The following is an 11,402-nucleotide window of genomic DNA, read 5'->3' as shown; positions in this document are numbered from 1 at the left end:
GCTGGGACTCGCATGCCGCAAGGCCGGTACGGAACCAGGTAGCCGAGACGTACGGGAGGAAGCTGCAAGCAAGATAAAAGGGCAATCTAGGTGAGCAATGCCAAGCCTACACACCCACAAGATCACTTAGCTGTGTGAGGGGGTGCCTGTATGTTCCTACCAAACCAGAGGGGGTGAGGGGGTTTAGCGTTGGAAGGGTCCTGTGATAGTTTAGTTCACGGGAGGGTGTTTTTTGGCCGTGGTAAGTCAGCACGGCAAGGGCTTGTTGGATAAATCAGGGTTGTACTGTTTTAAACTGTACTGTTGTGTTCACACTGCTCGTACTGTATGCGAGTGGAGTGGTTTTTGTCAACCTTAATAAACACTGTACGGGTGAGCCCGAAAACGCTGTCCGTGTTCAAATCTGTCCTCAGAAATCCCTATCGTCCAGAACTTGTAGTAAGGGGGTTCGCGTGCTCGCTACGGGCGGGGCAAAACCACTTACAATAATTGCCGATTGCGGCAGGGGCCGTAGGAAATTGGCCACCGCAAAAACCGGTTACAGTAGGGAGCTTGCTGGGTGAGTTTCAGGTGACACCAGTTGCTGGGTTTAGTGGGCAGCAGTGTAGCAATTGTGTTGGCCTTTTTTTTAGTACCCGTTCTCTCATTTGTGACACAGAGTAATATACACACAGACTAGTATACAGAGTAATACACACACTGCAATAATCGTGCACAGTAATATTCTCACACACCTGCTGTAAACAGATTTACATAAAACACACCTGTAACATACACACACTAATAGAATTTAACACAGATATACTGTAAATATACATCAATAACCAAGCAGTAAGCCTGGTATTAAACACACACATACCTTCAACAGCCTGTGATAAACACACACAGACAATTGTTGAATTTACTTTATTGTTAAATCAGAAACAAGACACATAATTTCAGGAATCCTCTCTCTGGCCCATTGGCCACGATTATTACTGATGAACACACAAAGCACAAGTTTACTACAGGAATCATTCCGGAATGTTCTGGATCAGAACCTAAGCGAAGGTGCTGCTATTCCAGCCAACATTAACAGCCTCCAGGTCTTGGAAGACAATGAACATCCTGTGAAACAAACACAAGGTAAAACCATCAGCAAACAGGCAATTCAGAGGCTCCTCAACACCGGTCACACTTCGAATAAAGCCCCGGTTCTGTCGCTCTGACTAAAGCGGCCCCGGTTCTGTCACTCTGACGAAAGCGGGCCCGGTTCTGTCACTCTGACTAAAGCGGGCCCAGTTCTGTCACTCTGACTAAAGCGGGCCCGGTTCTGTCGCTCTGACTAAAGCGGGCCCGGTTCTGTCACTCTGACTAAAGCGGGCCCGGTTCTGTCACTCTGACTAAAGCGGGCCCGGTTCTGTCGCTCTGACTAAAGCGGGCCCAGTTCTGTCACTCTGACTAAAGCGGGCCTGGTTCTGTCGCTCTGACTAAAGCGGGCCCGGTTCTGTCGCTTGGACTAAAGTGGGCCCGGTTCTGTCGCTCTGACCAAAGCGGGCCCAGTTCTGTCGCTCTGACTAAAGCGGCCCCGGTTCTGTCACTCTGACTAAAGCGGGCCCGGTTCTGTCACTCTGACTAAAGCGGGCCCGGTTCCGTCTCTCTTTCACTAAAGCGGGCCCGGTTCTGTCGCTCTGACTAAAGCGGGCCCAGTTCTGTCACTCTGACTATAGCGGGCCCGGTTCTGTCACTCTGACTAAAGCGGGCCCGGTTCTGTCACTCTGACTAAAGCGGGCCCGGTTCTGTCACTTTAACTAAAGCGGGCCTGGTTCTGTCACTCTGACTAAAGCGGGCCCGGTTCTGTCGCTCTGACTAAAGCGGGCCCAGTTCTGTCGCTCTGACTAAAGTGGGCCCGGTTCTGTCGCTCTGACTAAAGCGGGCCCGGTTCTGTCGCTCTGACTAGAGCGGGCCCGGTTCTGTCGCTCTGACTAAAGCGGGCTCGGTTCTGTCGCTCTGACTAAAGCGGGCCCGGTTCCGTCGCTCTGACTAAAGCGGGCCCGGTTCCGTCGCTCTGACTAAAGCGGGCCCGGTTCTGTCGCTCTGACTAAAGCGGCCCTGGTTCCGTCGCTCTGACTAAAGCGGGCCCGGTTCTGTCGCTCTGACTAAAGCGGGCCCGGTTCTGTCGCTCTGATTAAAGCGGGCCCGGTTCTGTCGCTCTGACTAAAGCGGGCCCGGTTCTGTCGCTCTGACTAAAGCGGGCCCGGTTCTGTCGCTCTGACTAAAGCGGGCCCGGTTCTGTCGCTCTGACTAAAGCGGCCCCGGTTCCGTCGCTCTGACTAAAGCGGGCCCGGTTCTGTCACTCTGACTAAAGCGGCCCCGGTTCCGTCGCTCTGACTAAAGCTGGCCCGGTTCTGTCACTCTGACTAAAGTGGGCCCGGTTCTGTCGCTCTGACTAAAGCGGCCCCAGTTCCGTCGCTCTGACTAAAGCGGGCCTGGTTCTGTCACTCTGACTAAAGCGGCCCCGGTTCTGTCGCTCTTTGACTAAAGCGGGCCCGGTTCCGTCGCTCTGACTAAAGCGGCCCTGGTCCTGTCGCTCTGACTAAAGCGGGCCCGGTTCTGTCGCTCTGACTAAAGCGGGCCCGGTTCTGTCGCACTGACTAAAGCGGGCCCGGTTCTGTCACTCTTTCACTAAAGTTCCATCTCTCTGTTAAAACACAGTATAGATTGGGGAGAAGCAGGGAATGTTAGAGGTAGTTTAAGTAGCCACACCTGTGCAAATCCAACCACCTGCCTGGCCAGCAGTGATGGGGCGAGGAGCACGGGCAGGTGACGTTAGTTGGCCATCTTGGGCTAATACCAAGGGCCAAAAGGGGGGATTGAAGGGGTTAAAAGTTAGATTAGCGGCTTAAGTGACCAGCTGGCTGATGTAATAAAGGAGAAGTCTGACAGAACAAAGACAGTTGCTGACAGTTGGAAAAAGCATATTACACGATGATTGGAGGAGTGAAAGAAGGCGAGGAGGCCATGCATTGAACAATGGGCCGCCAATCAAGGACGTGCGGTCAATACTTGGAACGGAAGGAGAATAAATGAGATAAACAAATGTGTTTTGTGGAGATGTGGTTAAGTGTACGTGACTTGGACAATTAATTGGCCAATGCCTGAAGATGTGAAGGAAACAAGATGTAAGATTGTATATAAAACCAACTGCTCGAAAAATTAGACTCTCGTCTCAGCTGCGGCTGAGAGAGCCTCTTCCTGCACGTGCTTGAATAAAGATCGCTTGAAACCAGTACAGGCTCGTCTCTGTCTGCTTTGGGGCAGAGAGAAAACCCCCAACACAAGCCCTTCCGCTATCTCCTCCCCCAATTCCCTTAGCAAACTGGGATGTAAGCCAGCTGGACTGGGCGACTTGTCCACTCTAAGCATACCCAGCCTATCTAGCACATTCTGTCTATCAATTTTCACCCCTTCCAAAAAATATAAAAACAAATAGCAATAGTTTCTACAGCTATATAAAAAGAAAAAGGGTGGCTAAAGTGAACGTTGGTCCCTTAGAGGATGAGACCGGGAAACTAGTGGTGGGGAACATGGAGATGGCAAAGATGCTGAACAAATATTTTGTATCAGTCTTTACAGTAGAGGACACTAAAAATATCCCAACACTGGACAAGCAGGGGGCAATGGGGGGGGGAGGAGCTAAACACGATTTAAATTACTAAGGAGATGGTACTCGGTAAAATAATGGGACTTAAGGCGGATAAATCCCCCGGACCTGATGGCCTACATCCTAGGGTCTTGAGAGAAGTGGCGGTAGGGATTGTGGATGCATTGGTGATTATTTTCCAAAACTCCCTGGACTCAGGAAAGGTCCCGGCAGATTGGAAAACTGCTAATGTAACACCCTTATTTAAGAAGGGAAGTAGACAAAAAGCTGGAAACTATAGACCAGTTAGCCTAACATCTGTGGTTGGCAAAATGTTGGAGTCCATTATTAAGGAAACAGTAACAGAGCATTTGGATAAACATAATTTAATAGGACAGAGTCAGCATGGTTTTATGAAGGGGAAGTCATGTTTGACAAATTTGCTCGAATTCTTTGAGGACGTAACATACAGGGTGGATAAAGGGGAACCAGTGAATGTAGTGTATTTGGACTTCCAAAAGGCATTTGACAAGGTTCCACACAAAAGATTACTGATCAAGATAAAAAATCACGGGATTGGGGGTAATATACTGGCATGGGTGGAAGATTGGCTATCTAACAGAAAACAGAGAGTTAGGATAAATGGTTCGTTCTCGGGCTGGCAATCAGTAACTAGTGGTGTTCCGCAGGGGTCAGTGCTGGGACCCCAACTCTTTACAATCTATATTAATGATTTGGAGGAAGGGACCGAGTGCAACGTATCCAAGTTTGCCGACGATACAAAGATGGGAGGGAAAGCAGCGAGTGAGGAGGACATAAAAAACCTGCAAAAGGACATAGACAGGCTAAGTGAGTGGGCAGAGATTTGGCAGATGGAATATAATATTGGAAAGTGTGAGGTTATGCACTTTGGCAGAAAAAATCAAAGAGCAAGTTATTATCTAAATGGAGAGAAACTGCAAAGTGCTACAGTACAAAGGGATCTGGGGGTCCTGGTGCATGATACACAAAAAGTTAGTATGCAGGTGCAGCAGGTGATCAGGAAGGCCAATGGAATCTTGGCTTTTATTGCAAGGGGAATGGAGTATAAAAACAGGGAAGTCTTGCTGCAGTTATACAGGGTATTGGTGAGGCCACACCTGGAATACTGCGTGCAGTTTTGGTTTCCATATTTAAGAAAAGATATATTTGCTCTCGAGGCGGTTCAGAGAAGGTTCACTCGGTTGATTCCGGAGATGAGGGGGTTGACGTATGAGGAAAGGTTGAGTAGGTTGGGCCTCTACTCATTGGAGTTCAGAAGAATGAGAGGCGATCTTATCGAAACATATAAGATTGTGAGGGGGCTTGATCGGGTGGATGCGGTGAGGATGTTTCCACTGATGGGTGAGACTAGAACTAGGGGGCATAATCTTAGAATAAGGGGCTGCCCTTTCAAAACTGAGATGAGGAGAAACTTCTTCACTCAGAGGGTAGTAAATCTATGGAATTTGCTACCCCAGAGAGCTGTGGAAGCTGCAACATTAAATAAATTTAAAACGGAGATAGACAGTTTCCTAGCAGATAAGGGAATTAGGGGTTACGGGGAGAGGGCAGGGAAGTGGACGTGAGTCTAGGTTCGGATCAGCCATGATCCTACTGAATGGCAGAGCAGGTCCGAGCGGCCGTATGGCCTACTCCTGCTACTTCTTATGTTCTTATGTTCTACCTTTTCCACTTCTACCGATATTTTGTCAGCATCCACCTCCTTAGTAAACACCGATACAAAGTACTCATTGAATATTCTAGCCTTGCCCTGCGCCTCTAAGCATATAACACCTTCTTTGTCTCTAATAGGCCCCACTCCACCTCTTACTACCTGCTTACTGTTAACATGCCAGTAGAAGATTTTTGGGTTCCCTTTTATGTTAACTGCCATTCTACTCTCATATTCTCTTTTTGCCAATCTTATTTTCAACTTCATTTCCCCTCTCAACCTATTGTATTTGGTCTGGTTCTCCCTTGAAGAATTTACCTGACATGTATCATACACCTTTTTTTGTATCATCGGCCTAGATTTTCAGTGTGCCGTGAGGCCGGCTTTTAGGCGGGCCGGGGGCAAAAATCCCGAATTTGGGGGTCCCGACACCATCCTGCCCAAAACCCGCCTTCACGTAAGTTTCAGAGGAGGCGGGTACCCGCCCCGCACTGGGACCCGCCGACCCAAGGCGGGAAGGGGTTAGTGCCAATTAACTTCCTGTTAACAGGTAGTTAACAGGCAGTTTTTAGCCTAATCCCTATTTTGAGGGGTGTCGTGTGGAATTCCCGACGGCTCCAAACCACGCCAGGTTAGAGCAGGCGGGCCGTCGGGTTGAAGGACTTGGAGGGGTCGCGATGTCGGTGTTCAGGTGAGTGATGGGTGCATGAGTGCAAAGATAAGTGTGTTTGGTGTGTCTAAAGTGTGTAAAGAAGTTTAAATTACCTGTACTTACCTTAACAGCCTTTCTTCCTGTAAGCGTCAGGAGTCCATCACTCAGCCGGCACTGAAAGCTGCGATCTGTCAAAAGTGACAGCCTTTAGCTTTTAGTGCCGGTGAGAGCTCTAACTGAGTCTGTGTAGAAGGACTCAGGTTAGAAGTCAGACTGTCAGTGTTTGACAGCTTCAAACAGCTGTGAAACACTGATATTTCATCTGTCAAGACCTCTTGACAGATGAAATTTCAGTCTATGGCGTCACCTGTTGCCGGGTGGCCCTTAATTGGCCGGCTGAGCCCGCTGGGCGGGCTCAACAAGGTTAATCAAGGGAAAATCGCGTGCATTGGCCGGACGTCGATGTAGGCGGGATTAAAACCCGAAAGTTGTAGTCCCGCCTCCTTCCCAACAGCTTAATGAAAATCGACCCCATCATCTTCTCTATCTCCCTCGTCATCCAAGGAGCCCTTGCTTTGGTTCCCTTACCCTTCCCTCTTGTTGGAATGTACCTAGCCTGTACTTGGAACATCTCCTCCTTAAAGACCACCCATTGTTCCGTTACAGTTTTTCCTGTCAGTCTTTGGTTCCATTTTACTCTGGCTAGATCCTTTCGCATCCCATTGAAGTTAGCCCTATTCCAGTTTAGAAGTTCCACTCTAGATTGTTCCTTGCTCCTCTCCATTGCTAATCTAAATCTTATGATACGATGATCACTCGCACCCAAGTGTTGTCCCACAGACACTTGGTCGACTTGGCCCACCTCATTCCCCAGCACCAGATCCAGCAATGCCTCCTTCCTAGTTGGGCCAAGAACATACTGGTCAAGGAAATTCTCCTGAACACATTTCAGAAATTCCTCCCCCTCCTTTCCCTTTACCCTAGCACTATCCCAATCGATATTTGGGTAATTAAAATCTCCCAATATCACCACTCTATAGCTCTTGCATATCTCTGCGATTTCCCTGCAGATTTGCTCCTCTACGTCCCTCTCACTATTTGGAGGCCTGTAGAATACCCCCAATAGCCTGATCAACTCAACTCTAACCAAATGGATCCTGTCCTTGTCCCCTCAAGAACATCCTCCCTTTCCAACACTACAATGTCTTCCTTAATCGGCACAGCCACCCCACCTCCCTTTTTACCTTCCCTATCTTTTCTGAACACCTTGTATCCTTGAATACTAAGTGCCCAGTCATCAAAGTTTTTAAGCCACGTTTCCATTATTGCCACAGGGCTAATTGTGCTTGTAGCTCACCAACCTTATTCAACACACTTTGGGGGAGAAATTCGGTATCGGCCATTTTGAGGTGCGATTATCGGCCGGGCGCAAAGTTTAGCGCCCAGCGCAAATTATCGCCGCCTACTGCAAAATTCGTCTCTATCGCCCCTGGAGGTGATTGGAGCGCTAAATCAGGCACTACACACCTCTCTTAAGGCACTAAACCGGAGGAGCGGGACGCTACCTCACAGCGCTGGCGAAGGTCATGTGATTTCAATCAGCAATGGAACACAGACACACTGGCACCGTCCAATTTTTAAAGGGGAGTTCTGACGAATGGTCATCGACCTGAAACGTTAACTCTGTTTCTCTCTTCACAGATGCTGCTTGACCTGCTGAGTTTCTCCTGCATTTTCTGTTTTTATCTTAAAGGGGAGGGATGATCTTGCTCTCCATCCACATCCTGCTCATTGCAGCCTTGAATCTCAGCCTGAATCTCAGCCTGGAGAGACTGGAAAGAACAATGGAGAGAACCAGGGAAAGAGCTCAGAGTGCAGCCCCCACAGTCTCTTCTAAATCGATACAAGGGCAAATCAAAACCAACCTGCAAAACTCCTTCACACAGCGTGGAATCTCTCCAGAAGTCTCTCTCTCAGAATGTGTGGTGCAAAAATGTCACCGATAAAAAAAGGCAGGAAGCGGTCGCCTTTAAATAGCGCTCCCCTCGTCCCTTTCCGACAGCATAACGCTCCCCTCAACCTGTCGTTGCTAGCGGCAGGCGGTAAGGCAGGGGGCGCCACTCAATTTCTGGTCTGGGGCGCTAACGGGGCGTTGCGCACTCGACTGACGTCACGATCTGTCGGCGCAGGAGATTGTGGCGGTATTGTTTAGCGCCGCCGCAAAATGTCCGCTCAATTTCGCAAGACTCGCCACAACCGGGCGCCAGTTGGTTAGCGCCCCACTGATCGCCCTCTTAAGGCGCTAACGGGTGGCGCTAACAACTGAATTTCTCCCCCTTTGTGCCTTTTCCTACAGGCATTCTAAACCTACCGTTCCTCCTTCTGTGGCTCGGTGTCAAACTTTTGTCTTTTAACAGCAGCGCCTTGGGGCGTCTCACTGTGCGGAAGGCGTGATATAAACACAAGGCCCAGGATGGCAGGGTGAGGCCCTGCTCCCGCCCACCTGCTTGGGTTTGCCTAGCTCCTCCACCAGGACGTCCGGGATGGTGGAGCGACTCAGGTTTGCATTGAGCACGAATTTCGGCATCTCGGTTCCCGCACCTCCTCCCGGCCGCCAGAGGGCGCTGCACCGCGCCCGCAACTCCTCCCGGCCACCAGAGGGCGCTATACCGAGCCCGCACCTCCTCCTGGTCGCCAGGGGGCGCTGCACCCTCTCCGCAACTCCTCTCGGCTACCAGAGGGCGCTATACCGAGCCCGCACCCCCTCCCGGCCGCCAGATGGCGCTGCACCCTGCCTGCTGCAGTAACTCCACCCGGCCGCCAGAGGGCGCTGCACCCTCTCCGCACCTCCTCCAGGCCGCCAGGGGGCGCTGCACCCTCTCCGCAACTCCTCCCGGCCGCCAGAGGGCGCTGTACCCTCTCCGCAACTCCTCCCGGCCGTCAGAGGGCGCGGCACCCTGCCCGCTGCAGTAACTCCCCCCGGCCGCAGGCGGTGCTGTCGGGCTGTCCCGCCCAGGAGCAGGAGCGCGGGCGGTTTCTATGACAACCACAAGGCCTGGTCTCTGCTTCAATAACAAACTCGGGCAGCGCATCCGCCAACCTCCTGTGGAAAGTGTTTCGGGCTCTCGGTCATAAATCTGACATTTAATCTTGTATCTACAGCGCTGCTTGCAGACCTCGCCCACTGGAAGCTGTTGCTATCTCCTCAGTCCCAACCCGTCCTGATCAAACCAGCCTCAGCCTCCTGTGTTCCCAACAGGCTGCAAACTGTGGGGAGCCAATCGTGTTCCCTGGGATCACACACACGTTCGCATAATTTACTCCCTCATTGTGCATTTGCCAAAAAATTAAAGATAACTTGCCAACCCATTCTGCAAGAATAGGGAATTCTCCCGGTAAATTTAGGGTCAGTAGCCAGTCTATTTTGTCACATTACGGGCTACAACCCGTCTCCTTTCTCATTTATTTTGCCTGCACGTCTCAGGCTAAAACCAGCTTCCGCCACTAATCACCCGCAACGGTTTCTCTTCCCGCTCCCGCATCATTACCTCTAGTGTCCTCTAAGGATCTCTCCTTGGCCCTCTCCTATTTCTCATCTACATGTTGCCCCTTGGCAACATCATCCGAAAACACAGCGTCAGCCACTGTTTTCGGTCCTCGCCACAAACTCCGTTCCCTAGCCACTGACTCCATCCTTCTCCCTAACATCTGGCTGAGGCTGAACCACACTGTTCGCAACCTTGGTGTCATATTTGACCCTGAAATGAGCTTCCGACCACATATCCTCGCCATAACTAAGCTCACTTATTTCCACCTCCGTAACATCGCCCGTCTCCACCCCAGCCTCAGCTCATCCACTGCTGAAACCCTGATCTATGTCTTTGTTACCTCTAGACTTGACTATTCCAACGCACTCCTGGCTGGCCTCCCACATTCTACCCTACATAAACTTGAGGTCATCCAAAGCTCGGCTGCCCATGTCCTAACTCACACCAAGTCCCGTTCACCCATCACCCCCCTGTGCTCGCTGACCTACATTGGCTCCCGGTTAAGCAGTGCCTCGATTTCAAAATTCTCATCCTTGTTTTCAAATCCCTCCATGGCCTCTCCCCTCCCTACCTCTGTAATCTCCTTCAGCCCCACAGCCTCCCGAGGTATCTGCGCTCCTCTAATTCTGCCCTCTTGAGCAATCCTGGTTATAATCGCTCCACCATTGGTGGCCATGCCTTCTGTTGCCTAGGCCCTGAGCTCTGGAATTCCCTGCCTAAACCTAAAACCTACCTCATTGACCCAGCTTTTGGCCATCTGCCCTAATTTCTCCTTATGTGGCTCAAGGTCAAATTCTTTGGCCTAGAAATTCACTGGCACCCCCCCAGGGCGCCGGAAGTACCGCCCCGGAAGGAGTTGCGAACGCCCGCCGCAAATTCAGTTTCAGCGCCCCAGACAGAAGCGCAGCGCTACTCAAGGCGCCCTGCATCCCTCTTGGGCAACTGAAAATTGCAGCGCAACGTGCCGCAGCGTCACACGCTGCGGCACGGTGCACTGCGGTACTGCAGGCCTTCCTCCCCTTCTTAAAGGGAATTTCTAGGCCTTTGTCTTATAATACTCCTGTGAAGCGCCTGGGGACATTTTACTATGTTAAAGGCGCTATATAAATACAAGTTGTTATTACTGTTGTTCGACTGTCATCAGGCATCTGAGAATTGGTGATTGCTATTTTCCCTCTGATTTAACCCTCGGTTGGGAGATGGGGCGGGGAAGCATCAATCTTCCATTTTCCCCCCATGACCAATGTTCCCTCTAATTTTTTTCCTTTAAATTTGCTGCAATGGCCGCACATGCACGGTCTTCCAGCGGCAGCAGCCTTCGTGGGCCATGCGCCCACGAACCTTAGGGGGAACATTGCCCATGACACGGGTGTAATCTGGAACTCAGCACCATAGTGGGGAAAGCCACTTGTGTCTTTTCCCCCTCCCTTAAAGTGTCTGCCTGTTCTGGTGGTGTAAAAGATCCCGTGACTCTATTTGAAGAGCAGCTGAGTTCTTCCGATGTCCTGGCTAACATCCCTCAACCAATACCAGCAAAAAAACATATTGGCCCGGATTTTGGGTTGAGAATAACGGTGAGGCTAACAGAGCTCACCATTATTATGGAGTAAATCGGACAGCAACTTCCAGAGTACGCATTTGCGCGGAAATCCAGAAGTTGCGGCCCGAGTTACCCTGCTCCTCCACGGGCTGCGCTATAACAGTACCTCACCGATAGACTCGTCATTCAAATCAATGCAAGAGGGTGAAGTTGCTGTACTTATAATACTTAAAGGGGAGGGGCCTGCTGCAGTGCGATCGGCGATCGCGAGTGCCGGCAAAAGAGCCCGGCACCAAGGAGAAGTGCCGGGCTCTTGGGACACAGCCAGCACAACGCGGGGGGCGGGA

The 11,402-nt window shown here is 50.9% G+C and overlaps 1 long non-coding RNA gene across 1 annotated transcript; it reads right to left on the bottom strand.

Annotated features, from left to right (window-relative positions):
- Positions 1 to 890: 890 nt before the first annotated feature.
- On the bottom strand, positions 891 to 8,588 carry LOC147104626 (uncharacterized). The gene is made up of 2 exons (XR_015072401.1): positions 8,339 to 8,588; positions 891 to 1,107 (listed from the first exon to the last, which is right to left on the bottom strand). It is a non-coding gene; the product is annotated as an uncharacterized LOC147104626 (long non-coding RNA).
- Between the last annotated feature and the right edge of the window lie 2,814 nt (positions 8,589 to 11,402).

Source organism: Somniosus microcephalus, chromosome 19 (assembly GCF_052327205.1).
Source record: "Somniosus microcephalus isolate GS21.2 chromosome 19, FLI_Smic_1.0, whole genome shotgun sequence".
NCBI lineage: Eukaryota > Metazoa > Chordata > Chondrichthyes > Squaliformes > Somniosidae > Somniosus > Somniosus microcephalus.
The sequence above is the reverse complement of the archived record's forward strand: the minus strand, read 5'-3'. Positions and strand labels throughout refer to the sequence as shown.